Raw genomic sequence first — 20,350 nt, forward strand, 5'->3', positions numbered from 1 at the left:
CCGTGCAGCCCAGTTTTTCTAGACACATAGACACTAGACACTTCTGTACACGTTGTCTGCATATGCACCTGGAGTATACTGTACTTAAGTGTATCACAAAGCAGTCATAGTGTGCATGCATTCAAAACATCCATACAGGCTCACGGGACACTTTGAAAGGTGCTCGAGAGTGTGCGAGATGTAATGGTATGCAGAAAGGTACACCCTAGTAAGGGGTGGTCACGCTAGACTTTGAGCATGCAAAATTATTTCGGACACTTCAATGGACAGGATATGATGTCATGCGTAAGGGTTTCTGGTTTTAATAAGCAATAAATAACATCCACTCACTCACAATAGAATAGAAGCTGCAACAATAGAAGCTGCTTTCAAATATGCATTCTTTGTAATAGGCAAAGATGTCAGTGTGTGACATTTTGATCTTTTGGTCACACAACTTCTCGTCGTGCAAATTTGCAGGTCAGAGTTCACCAAACTTTAACTTTTGTGCACAGCGGAATGCAAAATTTCTTCACAAGCTTGAGTTTTATGTATCCCGCGATGGAGCACAAAGTGATGCGTGAAAACGGCTTCAAGTATCTCAAACAAAACTTGACACAAATTTGAACATAAAATTGCCATGAACATAAAATAAAAACCTGCATTGCAGCCAGCCAGTTGTATTGGAACTTGCGATTTCAGCTGTGGCCATGTGGTTTTAGGGCAACTTAGGTCCACAAGCCTCTGTGCACTTGCAGTATTTATCCTCTAACTACTCAGTTGAGAGAATGTGTATTTAGAACTGTCTTTATGACAGCTGTCAGTGCAGGGAAAGACAGCAGGGAAAGAAAAGGATCACTGCATGCACACCAATCCCTGAATACTCAACTACACAGGGACCTTTCCTGAACCAGCACTGAGCCCAGATGACCCAGCCTGGATTTAGACACACACACACACACACACACACACAAGCTTAAATGTGCAGATGAAAGCTAGAGATTACCAGTGTCTGCTGAGGTCATGCTTTGCAAACGTAAGACCCAGAAGCTCATCTTATAGAGTCAAGTGAGTCTCTCTTTAGTTGACCATTTAATACAGTTATCAGTTAACTATGACTTGGTTTGCACTCAGTTTGTTGTGAATCTCCGGACAAATCTTTATATTCAAACACATACTGTACAAAAAAATTTAATAAAATAAAATAGAAAAACAGGTCAGAATGACATAGATTGGAGTATCTGATAGTAACATGCTCTATACTGTGCCAAAGCTTGCTTATAGTCATTTGTGATCTGTGTATTGGCAAATAGAGATTAATTGTGTGTATGTGTGACTAGGGGAAAGGATCATAAAGATTACTGTGTCAGACTAAAATACAGAGGGAAAGGTGAGTAAGTAAAGAAAAGAAATAGAAATTAAAGTTATGAAAGTTCCAGGTGGGTGTCTGAGTTTACATGATACTTATGACCTAGTCAACAGACACGCACACATATGAGCACTCCCAGGCTTCTAAGAACACACCCCAATTCTGAGTACCGCCACTAGAACAGTCTGAAACAAAACGGCTGGTCATTGACCCTGCACATACACGCAACCAATTGGAATGGAAGAAGTTGTACAAAACAAACAGTATTTGTTTGCAATATAATTTGTTAGAGGTATTTGTGAACTGAAAAACTCAAGCTGGAGGAAAGGTTGATGTTTGAATGTTTCTTTGTCCAAAGCAGACAAAATGGAAATTAAACGTATCTTTGTGTCTGATCATGTAACAAACCAGGAAATATCCTTGATAAATTTGGGAGCACTTAGATGTCAGTCCAAGTAGAAGTGTAATCTCTAAAACAATCAGTCTCTCTCTCTCTCTCACACACACACACACACACACACACACACACACACACACACACACACACACACACACACACACACACACACACACACACACACACACACACACAGACAGACAGACAGACAGACAGACAGGCAGCTAGCCAGTCCAAAAATGCTTTAGTTTTTTTCCATCTTTCCAAGAAGCCAAAAAACAGGAGAAGTGTTTGAGCCAGGCAATGGACCTCTGGGGCTCTACAGAATTTAAGCATGATAAAAACATTGCCAAGAAGGAAGCTTAGAGCAAACATTACCAAAGGAACAGAATCAAGCATAGAAGAACTGCAGGCAGGGTGGGTCATCATACTTGGAATACAGTGTGGAAAACACATTTCCATGACTATGCAAATTCTTTTGAGAGTTTGTTCATTCAAACTTTTTGAATTGGTGTCAAATGATTTTTAAAAGATTCGTTTTTTGGATTTCCAAACACAGTGGATATTCTTTTAACAACAAGCAAGCAAAAGAAATAGTCATTTCCAACATGGCAGTTTGGCTGTGAAGGACTGTTATTGTGGTGAAGACTGACATATTACCCAGAGCCTTGTAACTTTAAAAAGCAGCAAGGGCACAGCTGCTGCCTCCTACATCCCAAATCCAAGCATAGTGACAATGTGATATCTGAAATGCTAAAATATAATTTCCCATCTATGTCTTTAGGGATGAATAGGTTTTGGTTTGTACATTTCTCAATCGACATCATCCTGATAATGCTTAGCAAAATTCATAAAAATGCACAGCGAATACTTCTGTTTGATGCTTCTTGTTCTGAATAATGTGTTCGCAGAAGAGCTAAGCTCTGAAGACTGAAGATACAACATTTTTAAATCTTGTCTTAAAGGATCACTTTCTCTCTCAAACACCTGGTTTGTATCAATGCAACGACAGAAAATTTATTGGCAGAATTTCAGGTGATATTACAACATCTGAGATAAAAACAATCAAACCAGGCTAATGCTATTTATAGAAAACAGAGACATCTAAACTTGTGGCAGTGGTGTAGTGGTTAAAGCTCAGGAATGTTGACCGAAAGGTTGCAGGTTTGATCCTCACAAGTTGCAAGCCATGAGCCATCATTGTGCTCAAGTGCACTTAATCTTAGTTTTTCTATTAATAATTAATCTAGCATCTAAAATCTTCCAAATAACTACTTACAAAACTTCAGAGAGCATGTAAGAAAAATATATTTAAAATAATGTACACCCACTTGAGATGAAGACCCTAGTCATATCATCTGCTTTATTCTACATGTGGTGCTGGTTGCACATTCATGAGCACTTCCATGCTGAGATCACATGATGAGCCAAATATGTCACGGTTCCAGCATTTGTGCTGGTTCTTAATGTTGTTTGTTTTTCTCTATCCCTCGCACCTCACAGGTGGAGTCGGCACACGTGATCAGCGTTTCCATGGGAATGCTGATCGGTCTGCACGGCAACCGTGATCTTTCTTTTCCAGTTTATTGTTAGCTATCAATGTTAACTGTGCTCTCTAGTGTATTTGGAGCGTGCTCATGTATCTGTTGGTTGCCTGTCTATAGAGGTGTGTTTACCTATCCGTTTGCTGTCGCCCTCACCAGTTCAGTGCCCAGTTCCTGTGGAGGAGGATTCCTCAGTCTCTGCCTGCGTCTTGGGGAAGTTGTCTTATGGGCTTTGCTTCGCACCACACCAGCTTCAGCTGACTCTCTTCGGATTGCTCCTGACTTCCACAATGCACACACCCATCATATGAACACACACTTCCATTAGTCCAGTGGCTCGCTTGACTTTGCCTTCTGAAGCCGAAACCAGTGGGCCTTTCCTTTGCCTTGAGAACTTTGTTAATAAATCCTTTTGAAATGTAATTTCTGTGTTTGGGTCCCTTGTTTCCCCTATCTAATATGGCTGACGCTTCTAATAAGGTATCTATGCATAGATATCTAAGAATAATACCCTGTAAGACTTCTCAGAGTGATATATGACAAAAAATTAGACACAAAGACGCGCGTTTGACGAAACATGTGATTATATTTTGAAGAACAGATGAAAGAAAAGCTGCTGATGCATATCTGACTTGATATATGTGTGCAGTGAGCTCTGCTGTTCACGATTGCAATGAAAGTGCTTCTCCAAGACACGCACATGCATAGAGTTCTGGGCCTTGTTTGCCAATAACTTTTGATCTTAACAGTTAAGAGCATTTTCTATGAGCGATTTAACATTCGTTATTTTTTATGTGCACCCAGGGTGTGAAATAGCACCTGCCAATCGCAAATGCAACGAGGCTGAATCTAGTTTGCGAGCTCCTCGTCCAAATGCAGGTATTTTAAGCACAAGTAATTTTGCTCATTTACCTGCAGCAGGCAAGTGACACGTGACAAGAAATGCTGTTAGTCACAAAGACACAAGCTTGAAGAAACTTTATTTTACAAAAACAGACAAAAGAAAAGCCGTCATCACTTGTGTCTGCAGTCTCGAGGAATGCTGCAAATTATCTCTGATCATGTGAGTTTTGCTTTATTTCCACAGAACAGTTTGCTTTTAAGCCTTGTGAAAGCAACTCTGTTATATAATATATTATTTGTATTAAAGAAACAAAAACTGTAGAGATTAAATCATAAAATAATGTAAAACATATTGAACCTAAAATGTAGCTCTATTTTCTTTTCTGTAGGCAGCATTAACTGTATAACCAAAATGCAATACAAAAACATTCGATAAGAACACACATTTGGCAGCATTTTTTGGTAACACATGGGAGTTTATTAGGCTTATTTATTATGATTATTATTATCTTTACATTCATAATTGTGTTTAGTTCTTAATTTGTAAGCTATTTGTAATTTTTCACCTGTTGGGGGCCGTTGGAGATGGTAAATGTCTGGATTCGGGGTAGTGGTTATAAGATCTTTTTGATCACTTAGTTATTTTAATTGCTTTTTCAATTCGTTTAAAGTGGAATTTGAATTTAGAAGTTTTTTGTGTTTCAATAAATGTATTTAATTTTTAAAGCAAAAATATTAACTGACCCTCGGCAGGGGGTTGACTATACAATCGGATATAGCGATATTTATTAAGGCAATTATCTTTCAAATATTTTTTTACATATTGTCCAGCCCAAAAGGGATTTTCAATTGTTTTCATTAACATAAAGTAATTTTATGGAGACCCAAGTACTCAATTCCATATAACAACATGTTACCTATTAATTGTTGCACATTTGTTTTCGAGTAGTCTATGAGCATAATAAACATTTTATTTTATTGAAAAACTTTCTTTTTTGAAAATAGTAAATTATTCGTTTGTGCTATGGCTCTCTCGAAAGAATGCATCAACCAAAAAGTTTTAAATTAAGTGAAAAAATTTTCCCGACCCCTACTCAATACTATCCACCTCCTCCAAGCACATTACATTTTAAGCGAATTTTGAGTTTATTCATATCAAACGTTTCCATTCAGGATTTCTTATGCGCAACTTAAAAATGCAGTATAGCTATAGTATGTAAACCCAGCTAATAAGGTTGCAAAACCCATAAAATATATAACAGAATGGAACAGCATGGAATATCATGAAATAGAAAATAATGCTTGATAAAGGCTCATTCTTTGCCCCCACATTTTAAATATTTTGGGTATTTTTGCCCTGAGCCCTGGTTCATTTCTGACTTGCATGAGCTTGACTTCATCCTATAGTTTATGTTCTGCATGAAGTAATATGGCTGAAGAAACTGGCATTAGGGTCAATACTGATGTGTATGTAGGATGATAGCACCTGTTACTGGCATTTTAGCTGAAGTGTCTCTTTAAGACTACAGCCAGTTAAGTAGTTTAAGACTGTGGCATAGCCATTCAATGATGGAATATGTGTATAGAAAGAAAGCTTTTCTTCGGTGGTGCTGGGGCTTGAACCCAGACCTTCTGGTCAGTAACCCAAAGCCTCAACTGCTGAGCCTGGTTGAGAGTCATTGTAGTGAATGGGAAAAACAACTGATGATTCAGAAAAACACTGTGACAGTATATGAAAGACAAGATATGTCATCTGTGACCATGATTACAATACATAGTTTTGAGGAGCTCACAACATGCAAAAAGAAAATCAAACTGGTATTACTGCTGTAATTGTGAGATTAAAATGGGTCTCAGATAACCCTGCACCAGGGCTATTTTTCAAGGCATGTAAAAATGGGGTTTCTAGGGGTTGGAGGATTGCTCTATTTTAGCCGCCTGGTCTCGTCGTTTATGTTGTCGAGTGGCAGAGCTAACTCCCATACATCAGCCAAAGCTGACTGTGCATCTGTTGTGACAAGAATGGAGGGGTTTCATTTGTAACCTGGCCACTGTTTGCTCACATGGCAGCCAGGGGAGAAGGGGAGGGGCCAGAACCAGTATGGTACACCCTTAATGGGCATGCTCACTGCAGCTGGGGCCTCAGGAGGTTTGGCCATATGGGAACTAAATGTTTATTTTCAGAGCACAAATGAAACACCCCCACCAAAAGTAGAGTGGGGTTTATTGTCACTGTTGTGAGCTGATGGATGGACAGCATGTTTATTATCTTAATGGAGCTACGCTGAAGATCAGGGTCACTGGGACAAGCACGTAGAGTCTGCGAATCTTACTCATCAAGTGAGGACTTTTTTATTTTAACATGTTAATTTATCTATGTAATTGCACAATTGGATGATGGACAACTTGTTAATCCTTCTTACAATTCTCTTGTGTGTGTGTGTGTGAGCATACAGTGTTGTCTGATCATGATGGTTTCAAAATGATTTTATATTGCTGCATAGTATGTTGGGGAAAGTATACTGGTGTTAATCCTACCAAATATTATACCCATATCTATCAGTTAGTATTGCTGAATGCTCATTTGAATTTTTATATAAGACCTTCGGAGGACTGCACAGGAAGGCTTTCAAGGAATTTTGTGTTGTCCTTTCTTGTCATATAAAATGGGATTCCCAGAACTGAAGCTGTCAGACAGTTCCATTTTGCATTTGGGTCCTTGATAGTTGTAATTGCAAAAACATTTATTGATAGTGTTCTTCCGAAATCCGCGAGAGCACATCGGATCTTTCGTTTGTTGGACAAAAATGTCTGTCTCCACCACTGTATACGGGAGAGAATATTTACGTACCAACTGTGGCCATAACTGTCTATATCTGTAATCCACAAATTTTAATAGTAATGTAAGCCACACAGACTAATATGACGGCAACGAAAACAAACATCTCGACCGTGATACAATCACAGTCCGTGTGGAATCAAAGTCTACTGAAGAATGGTTCCTACTACAGACCTGAAGAGCGATAGACCTTTTTCCACAGACTATGATGTAGTTTACCCTGCAATTGTTTACTTCCGCGCTCCAAAACCCGAAGTGTGAAAAAGGTCTGTTGTTTACACAAAAAGACTGGGTTATTGAACGAGACTTTAACATGATTTCCATTCACATCATCTGAGTGCCATATGATTTAAAGTACAAAAAGACCCCCTTGAATGATGGTTATGCTTAATAATTTTAACAAACCGACAGCTTAGTTGGAGTAATTCACTGGAATACATTTGTTTGAATAAGAAGGTTTCTATTAAAATATCCTTGTTCCTGTATATTTCTTGTTTAACAATATGAGGAGATAGAGGTTTGGGTGGGGTGAAGGCCGCCTGTGGGGAGAGTTTGAACGTCACACCGTTTCATCCTGTTTGCTTGAGAAAAACTCTTTCACTCGTCTTCTCAGATGCACCAGAGCTGTCCAAACTGCAAGTCCAACAGGTATATACCCATAGAACCCGGTGCATTTGTGGCGTGTAGTAATTTCTAGTGCAGAGTTATTCAGAACAAGACTTGAATGTATATTCACAGCTTAGTAATAACTAGCCTGTGTTGGAAGAGTGACAGCAACGCTCGCGCAGTCACACTAGCGACAAAATATATGTTCTTACATTTTTAGTGCACAAACTCACCCTCAACACTTCTGGGAGTGCCTCTGTGGAAATGCGGTGAGTGTGCTGTTTAAAATTAGTGTTTTAGTCTGTTTGTAGTGTATTACACGCAGGCTAGTCAGTGCTTAGCGTTTGTGTTCAAGATGGCGACGCGAGTTTCAATGCAAATGTGAAACACACAGCTAATGGCTATTTCCCTTAAACTCTCTCTGCTGATTCTCTGCACAGTATATTTTATAATATTATGTCTTCTGTGGTTTATTTGCATTTCAGAGGAGCAGAATTGTGTTGGATTTGTCAGTGGTTTCGGGCAAATAGTTTCTCTTCGTTTGAGATAACAGTAGCTTGCTGGCTAACGCCATTAGTTTGAGTTTATACAACAGCATGTTGTTTACTGTTGGAAATCATTACTGAAGTCTGTTGTGTCATATACACATACGGTCTGCGGCTTTTCATACTTGTGGGTTCACTTTTTTGCGTGTTCATATATTGAAAATCATTTTATGTAGTCATATATATTCATGCTTGGAAGCGATATTAATTTAACCCTTGTGCGACCTTTTGTTTTGTTTTTTTTCTAACATTTTTTTGGCTGTGCTGATGCCAACGGCATAAATTTAGCCAAAGGTGTGTATTTTTGGGGGGATTTTGATATTTCAACCTCAGTTCCTATAATGCATCTATAATACACTGTGTACACTAAATAGTTAGACTCAGGACCTTCAGGACAAAAAAGTCCCAATTGAATCCCATTACAACGGCAATGTTTGATCCCAGTGCCATTAAAGCATAAAATCAATAATTCTATTAAATTATGCTTTCATTGCAGAGCCCTGGCTTCCAAATTAAAAAATTTAATATTTTCAACTAGATGGCACCATTTTCCTCATGTTTGGCCTATGGAGCAAATAAATGCTTTTTTTGCTATTTTCTGTTTAATAGAATCCTTTATTTTGGTCACACATTATACACACAGTTTTTTGCATATATATAGTAAAATGTATTAGTTTTCACATATCCCAGCTAAGCTGGGGTCAGAGTGCAGGGTCAGCATGATACTGCGCCCCTGGAGCAGATAGGGTTAAGGGCCTTGGTCAAGGGCCCAACAGTGGCATCTTGGTGGTGCTGGGGCTTGAACCTCGACCTTCTGGTCAGTAACCCAGAGCCTCAACTGCTGAGCCACCACTGTTTGCTGTATTATAGAGCAAATAATTGGTATGGATGTTAAGAGTGTGTTTTGTGTGTGTATTGAGAAATGTGTGTGTGTGTGTGTGTGTGTGTGTGTGTGTTTAAAAAAACAACAACAGTGGAATTATGAAAACAAACTGGCATTTAAAGGGTTAAAATCCTGAAAATTAATAAATATTTGGTAGTTATGATCAGGAGTGATGTTTGTTAAAAAAATCTATGTCAGTGAAAGTGGAAAACAATATGAATATATAATGTTGTTATTAGGGCTGCCCCTGACTAAAGATTTTGACAGAAGAGCAGTCTATGAGCATATGTTTGATCTTAGGTGTGCAGCCTCATGGAACATGCGCATCTAAAATGTTCTCACTCTTTCTTTGTTTCTGTCTTCTGAATTTGTTTGTTGCAAGAATAGTGTCGTCTATGAGAATGCTGTCAATGACCGGTAATAATACCGGTGTTCGTCATTTTCCTTTGGAGTTTATTTATTTTAATTTTTTTCATAAAAATCAACAGTGGCATTAAATTAACAAACTGGAATTTAAAGGGTTAAAATCCTGTAAACTTATGAGTATTTGGTAGTAATGATCAGGACTGATATTGGTTTAAAAAAAAAATAATAATCATATTAATATTATCATGGCAGTTTTTTTTAGATGTGTACATTTTTGTCATCTAAGGACATCTGAGTACCTTTTTTTAAAAAGTGACACACACACATTGTGACCCAAAATGTAAATACTAATCATTTACTCACCCTCATTACATCCCAGATGTGTATGACTTTCTTCTGCTGAACACAAAATGAAGATTTCTTAAGAAAATTCTTAGCTCGGTTGTAGGTCCAGTGCAAGTGAATGCTGACTAAAATTTTGAAGCTCCATAAAGCACATAATGAGCATAAAAGTAATCAATATTACATCAGTTATTGAATCCATGTCTTCAGAAGTGGTATTATAGGTTTTTGTGAGAAACAGATACATATTTAAGTCCTTTTTTTACTATAAATTCTCCTCATTGAACAGTAGGTGGTGATATGTACAAAAAAAGTTGAATCGGCAAAAACAAAGAAGACTGTCAAAAGTGGTGATTGATTGTAAAAAAGGACTTAAATATTCATCTGTTTCTCACCCCCACCTATAATGCTTCAGAAGATATGGATTTAACAACACTAAACTTATTGATTACATTTATGCTGCCTTGTGTACTTATGTGCTTTTTGGACCTTTTAAAAATGATGTACCCATCCACTTGCATTTTATGGACCTACAGAGCTGAGATATTCTTCTAAAAACTTTGTGTTCAGCAGATGAAAATAAGTCATACATATCTGGGATGGCATGAGGGAGAGAATCTTCATTTTAGGGTGAAATATCCTTTTAAGTGTGAGTGTGAAATGTGGTCCCTCCTACTTGGTTTATTATTCCCAACCGTTTTGCTGCATGGAATTAATAATAAACAAATTGAACTTGTACACTATATAGGCTAGATACATTTAAAAACTAAAGACTGGCCTTTGTATCTTACAACATCATCTGTTAAGAAATTATATTGTAATCATCAACCTTAGGAATTACACCTTGTATATTGCGCAGTGTCTATGCAACGTAAAATGTAGTATAATCTGCTAGAGATGCTTATTTAGATATATATCTGTATTAATATTTTTGGCTAGGGGTGCACCGATTTAGGGGCGATCTTGTTATTTATTTATTTTTTTTTTTCAGCACGCAGCATAAATACAAACTGCTTCTCTAATTAATGAGTGCTTTCTCAGCCCTGGAAGCATGACGTGTACGCGTTATGCAGAATGGGCCACAAAATGGTGCTACGATATGCTGAAGGCGGCAGCGATATCTCTCTTAAAAAATTTGTGATCGGTATTGGCCTCAAATTTTCTGATTGGTGCATCACTATTTTTGGCCTTTATAAATGTGTCTGGCCTTCCCCTTTTAGTGTAGTGCCCCTGTACACATTTCATATGCATAAGATATAAATCTGTCTACACTGTGCACAGGGGTCATATTTAGACATGCATAAAGAGGAAGTACCTTTCAGAACTTAAAATATTAGTGCCAACCACCAACACTTCATTGTGTTTTCGTTGGGTGTGAAATAGGTGAAAAGCACAGTAGTGCTAGCGTGAAATGTGTTGGTTACTTCTCAACTCTTTATTGATGGTGAGTGCCAGCTTTGTACATGTCTGGATGTTGGTTAGCACCCTAAAAATAAACCCCAGGAAACACGTTCTAGATTCATTAAGTAGCAGAGTTTGATTGCTGGGTTCACTTCCGAATACAATAGTGACAACCGGTACATATGGTGTCATTGCCAATACAAAACATTACATTGAGCATGATCCTAAACGCTAGATAAAAACAAATGATCATTTACACTTACTGCTTGAACTTTGCTATTCTGCTCAATGTGCTAGACAGACCCAGGTTAATTTGTATTAGAGCTTAGTGTTTTGAATCAAACTCTAACTCAAACGCTAAAGATCAATGCTGGTGGATTTTCTCTGCCCTTTGATTATAAAACACCTTGACCTTGCACCAAAACCCAGCTCGGTATGCAGCACCACCTGATCAGGGTGAATGTACACAAAGCTGCAGGTGTTTATGGGTGTTTACAGTAATCCCAATGAATGCTAACAGAGAGAGAATAATGAACTTTAAACAGCTGTAATAATGCTTTAAAGCAAAATGCGTTAATAAACAACATGTAACGGACGTTAAACAACAAAACAGACATCCTAATCTCTGTATACATGGTGTAATATTTATTCTAGCAGCCAGACTGCGAGTGCAGCGGTGGTTTGTGTGATTATCAGTGTGTTTGCATTGTGTTTATGCGTGTCTCATTCACAGACGCTTGTTACAGCACTCATCTGTGACAGTTACGCTGTACTACTTATGAAATGTGATCACAACAATCATAATGGGAATAGCTAACATCGTACAGATCTAATAGAGTCATAACATTCCAAAAGTCTCAACTTGTAAAATATAACAAGCATATTTTTTTCACTCACAAGCTACTTTTTTTTCTCGTCACTGTGAGAATGATTACTATATCTATGCGATGTGTTAGGTTTTGTTTTAATCGCAATGCTGTTCTACAAGTAACAAAGTGCTATTTCCCATAACATATCAGCCACTGATATATTGTGCATTCCTAGTACTGAAGCATGTTGCTTATTACGGTCATAATTACCAAACGTTTTGAGAAGCTGGTTTTCTCCCACCTGAGATCCTGTCTTCCCCCAAATCTGGACCCACATCAGTTTGTCTAATGCCATCACCACAGCTCTCCACTCTGTCCTGACCCTCCTGGACAATAGCAATTCCTATGTGAGGATGCTATTTATTTATCTTCAGCTATGCCTTGAACACTGTCATCCCATCCAAAATGATCACCAAACACACTCACCTTGGCATCAGCACATCACTCTGCGATTGGACTTTGGACTTTAATACCACAGCATGTTAGGCTCCATAACCACACCTCCTCCACCCTCACACTGGCATACCACAGGGCTGCCTGCTGAGCCATCTTCTTTACTTCATCTTCACCTATGAATGCAAAACAGAACATGGTTCTCAGGGCTTGAATTTCGGTGCGGGGATTGCGCATAATTTAAGCCATTCCTGCAAGGTTAGCTTTTGTAGTGCGAGAAATTCCCGCACAAATATATTTGCTTCATCTCAGAGCAAATGATTAAAAAATAAATTCACAGATGCGAGAAAAAAGATGTCAAACTGTATTTTATTTTCGAATTTAATACCTCAATCAGCGCTGGACCGGCATTCTCTTCCGCTGAGCCCTGGCTGTTACAGACAGATCATGTTTCACGCTGTCAATGCAGTGTGGTCTGCGTTGCGCTGATCTTATCCACACTATCCAGTGTAGGTGCAGCATTCTAACATTTTGAGTCATAATGAGCTGTTTGTGAAGAAATTATCCGCTTCCAAATAATGTCATTTTAATCACGCAATTGAAACATTAAAAACCATTTTGCTTTTTATGGTGTGCGAGTGATAGAGCGCTGCAGCAACGAACCAACTGATCAGCTTACAGCATAACAACATTGAATTCTCGGCCGAACAGCTGATCATGATAGCTGTACAGGGCGCCTTATTATTCATCTCCATAAATATATCTAGTAGTAAAGCAAGGGCTAGAAATCAATTCATCTTTTGCTGATACTTCCTTGTCATCATGGAGAGCGCAGTTCATGGTTGCATAGCAAAGACAGACGCCACGGGAGAGCAGGCGCTTGTGGTCTGAGGTCTTAATGTCAATTTGAATAAGAGCATGGTGTATTTTGTATAAAGTTTTTTTGTTGTTGTTATTAACTGTTTTGAGAACTGGAAATGCACAATTCATGCATACAAATCTGTATATATTAATAAATGAAGATGATGAAATTAGCAATGCATCAAAAGTTACCCCCCCCATAATCTTTAGATCCCCCCCATGTGACCCATGTAAGGGGGGAATTCCCCCAGTTTAAAAAACGAAATTCAGGCCCTGGTTCTACTCCATAATTAAGTTTGCAGACAACACACCGTGGTGGCTGGCCTGATCAGTGGCAAAGAAGAGACTGTCTAAAGCGAAGAGGCTCAGCACCTAACAGAGTGATGTGCAGACTAGCGGTTGCGTAGTCTAGTCGATTAGGACTATTGTAGTCAACACTGACAGCTTGAAGTCGACTAGTTGCTTTCCACATGATTTAAAAAAATGTGTCTGTTGGAAAAATAGTGGGTAATGGATTTCCGAAATGTAGAATGGCAAGGGAAGGTTCACAACTAGTTGAATTCGACTCTACTAATGGGCTCGACTAGTTGACTATTAAAAATAAGTAATCATGCAACCCCAAGCACAGAACAAAATTATGCTAAACACCTAGAAGACTAAGGAGCTCATGTTGGCTCACCAGCGGACAAGAGGCCATGCACACTTCCCCATCTACATCAACGGGGCCTATTTGGAACGCGTGTCCAGCTTCATGTTCCTGGGTGTCCACATCTCTGAGAAAAGATTCTGGGCCCTCAACACATCCACCCTCATCAAGAAGGCACAGCAGGGGGTATGGCAACTGCACCGTCTCAGATCAGAAGGAACTCTAGTCTGTGATGAAAACTGGCCATGCATCACTAGGGTCCAGTTACCCTCCAACAGGGACTATCTGTAATGACAACTGATTCTTTTCACCCTGCTCACCATCTCTTCAATCTCCTCCCATCAGCAAGAAGATATAGGAGCATTAAGACTTCCACATCACACTTCAGAGATAGCACCTTCCCTCTGGCTATTAGACATCTGCATTTGCACTGACTGCTAGCAGCACCTTACTAACTGCAGGCACTGTGCACTTTCTGGGCCGTAGGGTTTTTATCTTTTTTTTTTTTTTAAATGTCTGCAGGGTTCTGGTCTAATGTCTTATTGTTCTTGGGGACTGTTGGTGTACTTTTGATGTCTGTCATTTTTGTCTGAGAGTTGTACCAAGACAAATTCCTATCAACTTGTTGACATGGCAATAAATTATTATTATTATTATTCTAATGCGCAAGTTTTAAACCTTCTGAATGTCCAGATGCTTACTTTTATGTTCTTGCTCTGTTCACACAGCACACAAAAATTAATACTGAATAAACATCACCTGACACTTGAAAATAAGCTGTAGAACAAGAGCAAAAAGAACTTTGTAAATATGTTAAATACACTGAAAATGAGCAACACGACAAAACGAAAACAATCCTGTTCTAATCAAGGCACAGATGCGGTGTAAATAATTGAGTTTTTATGCTGATAAGATTGTTTTTAATGAGAGCATTCGCAAGAGTGCAGAACATTGTGTGGAGCATCACTGCGCTCTCGTCGAAATGCAGATCTCAAACAGTGTAAACCTGCAGTGAGTGACAGTAGTCATTGTAATGGGAGAGTTTGTCACATTGTTCGATTTCTGTGTGCAATTTATTAAAAATGTAATTACAGGTTTGTTTTATCATGTTAATATGTAGGCCAATGTGAATTTTATTTTTGCACAAAATATCAATAAAATAATTCAGCTTAATTGCTTTGTGTGTTTTGGAGGTGTAGCCAACTTAAAGAATATGGCATGATTGGCATATTTCAGGAATCACCGTCATTGTTATCGCGTCTGCTCTAATAAGACCCATTTGCCACACAGCTGGTAGATTGAAAATTTTCACTAATCGCACAAACTCTAATCGCACAAACTCTAATCGCAAATGACTGCTTTTAGTTTCCAAAGTGAAACCGCTGAGGACAAAAATGGTCTAACAATGATCTTACATGAACAAGATCACCATTGAAGATCTAACGGGATGAATGGTACCCTTTCTCTCCATGAAAGGTCTTACTGAACAGTAATTTAAATCAGCTGTTAAGTTTGAATATTGCCAATTTAGATGAGGCTATATGCAAAATCTGTGCCAAAAAGGTCCCTGTGAAATGGGGAAATACATAGAGATTGAGGTCGCACCTAGCTATCTATCATCCATCTATCGAAGCGCAGCTGCCCCCAGCCGCACCAAGTCGTGGAGCAGCCTCAAAAGGGACCACTCAGGCTGGTGCCAACTGACAGTTAGGAGTGGCTGAAGCCTGGATGCTGGATGAAAAGAAGCTGGCCTGTATCGCTACAGACAACGGGGCAAATATTGTAGTAGAAGTAGTGAACAAGTCATGGCTGAACTACTTTGGTCACAATTCACATTTTGCAGTGACAAACACAATGACAATCGCTAAGGACCGCACTGCCCGAGCAAGGGGCCTGTGCCACACTTTGGTCAGTACGTTCTCTCAGAGCTGGTTGAAGAGAAGAGACCTGGCAAAAGCACAAGCTGATCTAAATCCCTCAGCATGGCCTCACTGGTAAGCTATGAAATTTGGACTATTAGGTTATTAGAGGCAACTTTATCAATGACCAAATTGCATAGTTCACAATCAATAAAATCTTGTCATTTAGGCTGTATTCAAATTCATCAAGTTAATATGGCATTGCAGCTTCTTAGCTATGCCTATATTCTTTTGCTGGGATGATTTAAATGTATATTTCTTTTTTTCGTTTAATAAAAATATTTTGAAACAAATAATATTTCAAAATGTATCCTATCAACAATCTTCCATGCGGTTTATCTAATCGGCCAATCATGTGACACGAGGCTGCCTGTATTCTGTTGCTGGCTTGCTTGGACAATTTAAAAAAAAAAAAAAAAAATGTTTGTCTCATACACATATCTTGAAACAAATTTTAAATGTAGCCTATAGCCTATTTTGTTACAATAATTACTTAATAGATGTAGGCTAATTTCAGTTCAATAATTTAATGGCCAATACTCTTTAAGGACTGCACTATGAGATGAGGCACCAAACAGAACATGCTGGACAGTTTTAGCAAATACCAGATATCAAATGAGTTTGATGACCAGCGACACCAGCATTTAATTCCGAGCTGGCAGGACATCGCTGTCTTGAGTCTGTGAAATCGGCCTTGAAATCCACGGCTGAGTTTACAGATCTGCTGTCTGGTGAGAGCTATGTTATCTTGTCACCAGTCAAACCTGTCCTGAAATTCCTGACTGGAGTTGTTCTGAAACCATCAGACGAGGACGTCACCTTAACATCGAACATCAAGCGAAAGATGTGCAGTTTCTCCAGGAGAAGTACGAACCAGCTGCCTTACAAAAATTTTTGGCAAAGTTCTGCTTGCTGAACCCTAGATATAGGGGGATCATATTGATGATACAGAGGAGACAAAATACACACTCAAAGAAGAGATGCTGGGAGTGGAGGACTGAGAGAGAAGTGCCAATGTGTCAGCGGTTGGAGACGAAGTACTCTGCGCAAGCGGTGGTGCCACCTGCTGCAAAAAAAGACTCTTGAAACCTGTTGAGGTCACGGACAACCACCTCCGTGTCCATACCTGAGAGCTTGAACAGATACTGAACTCATGCGCTACCTACAAGAGGGGCCCACAGACTCCAGTGCAGATCCACTCGCCTGGTGGCACGATAACCAGGGTAGATTTCTCTGCTCTCCAATGTCACCCACAAGTACATGTGCATTTGTGCAACAAGCACACCATCAGAGAGAGTTTTTAGTGTCACTAGGAACATTGTTACCCCTATCCGATCCTCTCTGAAACCACATAAGGTGAACATGTTGGTTTTCCTAGCATGCAACAAGGACATGACAACCCAGGTCTAAATCTTATAGACTTTATTCCTTATGCTAAAGGAAAGGAATATTTTGTTTTCATTTAGTTTTTTACATTATCTTTTATATTGCATTAGTTTTGCACAGTTGCTGTTGCACAATATTTGCACAAAAACTGGCTCTTTTTTTTTAATTCATTAGAACTGTGTTCCATTGTGATTTTTACAGAGGCTCCATAGATTTGCTCTAAACAAGCCTTAACAATTAGCTTTATTTTTGTTTTGACTATTTATATTTAGCCAAGGCTGGCTAGACTTAATCCTTTTTCTTTTTTTTTCATAAAGGTGAAAAGGCATGTAGCCTACCTTGCTTTCTTATTGCACCTCATTGCCTCTCTGTGTTCTGAATTTAACAATAAATAAGTATGTAATTGGTTTTAAAACTGTCATCTTTGTCATTTTAAAAAGCAACAATATATGCTACATAATAATAGCCCAACAATAGAGATTCTTTATATAGAACTAAAATCAGGATAAATTTGTAATTTGCAAAAAAAAGAAAAGGGCGCTAATACCTCCATATTGTGCTGTTGAGCCATCCAAAATCACTGCAAGGGTAAGTCCTTCACCAAGACAGTCCTACTTGCAGCTTAATTAGGCTTGACATCAGGAGAGATACAGAGTGCCAGGCTTGTCTTTTTTTCCATTTCGTGTTGTTTGTTTTTATAGCAGTTGCCTAATGTGCTGGCTGGGGGACAGTGGAGTGGAACACAGGACATGTAATTGTTGTGCTGTCGTGTCTGTGGCCAAGCACGGCGCATTAATGCTTGTGAGTGAGCAAGCACCGGAAAATACTTGGGGGCACACTGCCACATTGGCTCTTTGTTTTTAGGGTTTCTGTTTCCACCATGACATTGTAAAGTCCTCATTCTTTCGTCTTGACATAAATGTATATCAAATGTATACTGTGTGTATATATACAGTCTTTTAGCACACTGATTATCATTTACAGTAGGGACGCGCCAATACAAAATTTGTGTGTTTATAAACATATTATTTTCAACAACGTCTGCTGAAACTGATAGTTTGGTGGTTCTGGTCTTTTTATGCTATCTTGTTTCAAATCACTGATAATCACGCAACTTTAAATATTAAGAACAAAATTATTTTCTATGTCTCTGTGTCTTTCATTTTTGTATGGCTTTTAGTCTTTCACCTAATCTCAGTTATTAACAGAACACTGAAACAAAAGTACAGTATTAACTTTCATTATCATGAAATGGTGGTCAACCGATATGGTTTTCTTAATGGCCAATATCTAGAGAGCAGGGTGCCCGATAGGCCTTTTATAATGCCTAAATGACAATAAACTTAAAAGTGCTTAAATATTAATTAACTTTTATTTAGCATTATAATTACTAAAAATGTTACACAACTTTTAAATGTATATTATTGTAACGCAGTTAAATGGAAAAGATGAGGTGAGAACCGGCTTGATGATATAAATTATAATGTAATGAGAAACTGAACCAAAAGAGAAACGCACACCAATGTTGGACAGAGCGTCCATGTCTCTCTCTCTCTCTCTCTCTCTCTCTCTCTCTCTCTCTCTCTCTCTCTGTCTCTGTCTCTGTCTCACTGCTGTCTCCGGTCGGCCTTATCCTTCTTGGGCTTCATCAGCCTAATTAGGGACCGGGTGTGCGGAATCACGACCCGTCATCCGCCCTGCCTCAATATAATTTTTATATATATATATATATATATATATACAGTGGGTACGGAAAGTATTCAGACCCCCTTAAATTTTTCACTCTTTGTTATATTGCAGCCATTTGCTAAAATCATTTAAGTTCATTTTTTTCCTCATTATTGTACACACAGCACCCCATATTGACAGAAAAACACAGAATTGTTGACATTTTTGCACATTTATTAAAAAAGAAAAACTGAAATATCACATGGTCCTAAGTATTCAGACCCTTTGTTCAGTATTTAGTAGAAGCACCCTTTTGATCTAATACAGCCATGAGTCTTTTTGGGAAAGATGCAACAAGTTTTTCACATCTGGATTTGGGTATCCTCTGCCATTCCTCCTTGCAGATCCTCTCCAGTTCTGTCAGGTTGGATGGTAAACGTTGGTGGACAGCCATTTTCAGGTCTCTCCAGAGATGCTCAATTGGGTTTAAGTCAGGGCTCTGGCTGGGCCATTCAGTCACGAACAGAACAGTCACGGAGTTGTTGTGAAGCCACTCCTTCGTTATTTTAGCAGTGTGCTTGGGGTAGGGCTGGGATAAACTATTATTTTTTTTAACCTCTTCCCAATCCTGTAAAATTAGCCTAAAACGCCTAATCAAGGCATACCCAAAGTAAATTTAAAGCTGTTCTTGAACCGTTTGGAGTACATGCATGGTTTTGGTCACATTTGAAAGGGGACACTCTTAAGTTTTTTCCCCAGCAGTCAGAATTACTGTAAGTACTACTGATTTTGAGTAATAGAAGTTTGAACACAATGAAATAGAAGTTTGTTTTTCTGCCTGAAATTGTTTTTTGCATACAGATGCCTGCAGATGACTATAACTTGTAGCTATTAGCTTGAGAACACAATGGGATCACGAATGACATCATGAAGCCTTACCTAGTCCAAGTTCAAATGTTATAACAATACCATAAAAAATGAATATTTTACACATGTTTTTCTAAGGGTACACCCAGGCGTTTTACAAAAGTGCCTTTTGGATACTCCAAAAGGACCCTTTGGTAACCTAGGACAAAAAGGCTACTACTTTTGAACGCTTCAACGTACAGTCATAATTTTGGGCTCTAATGAAAGATGACACTTAGAGCTATCATATTCCATATCCAGATCCACTATTAGTTTTGCTGACACAGAGTAACTGATGCATGAACACATTAGAGTGCCTTTTCCCTTCTTGAAACTAAATGTTGTGCATATAAAAGAGTGCTATGGTGGACAATTTGTTTATATAAAAAAAACACAACAAACTATTTACATGAATTTTTACACAAAGTATTTACAAACCATTATAAAATTGTACATGTTTCTAGCAACATGCCAGTCATTGTAGCAGTCACATTTGGGTACAAAGCACAGAGGCACATCACAGGAAGAGTACTTCACTGGTGTCTTTGCATGACACTGCCTGCACGACGACCAGCGGTGCAAGATTTG

At 38.6% G+C, this 20,350-nt stretch overlaps 1 protein-coding gene and 1 long non-coding RNA gene across 11 annotated transcripts in view; one reads left to right on the plus strand and one right to left on the minus strand.

The window, feature by feature from the left end:
* LOC127622905 (uncharacterized) overlaps positions 1-12,384 on the minus strand; it is a 38,625-nt gene extending 26,241 nt beyond the window's left edge. Inside the window, exon 1 of the long non-coding RNA XR_007968020.1 lies at positions 12,194-12,384. This is a non-coding gene — a long non-coding RNA (uncharacterized LOC127622905). The remainder of the gene's footprint in view (positions 1-12,193) is intronic.
* Positions 6,327-20,350, plus strand: part of LOC127622859 (nuclear receptor corepressor 1-like) — a 135,123-nt gene continuing 121,099 nt past the window's right edge. For 5 of the 10 annotated variants that reach the window (XM_052097008.1, XM_052097034.1, XM_052096999.1 and 2 more), the window contains exon 1: positions 7,648-7,846. The gene's annotated coding sequence lies outside the window, so the exon portion shown is untranslated. Of the gene's footprint in view, positions 6,473-7,520; positions 7,620-7,647; positions 7,847-20,350 lie in introns of those variants that run through there. The other 5 variants (XM_052096974.1, XM_052097025.1, XM_052097016.1 and 2 more) reach the window with 3 other exon arrangements.

This window comes from Xyrauchen texanus, chromosome 3 (genome assembly GCF_025860055.1).
Source record: "Xyrauchen texanus isolate HMW12.3.18 chromosome 3, RBS_HiC_50CHRs, whole genome shotgun sequence".
Lineage (NCBI taxonomy): Eukaryota > Metazoa > Chordata > Actinopteri > Cypriniformes > Catostomidae > Xyrauchen > Xyrauchen texanus.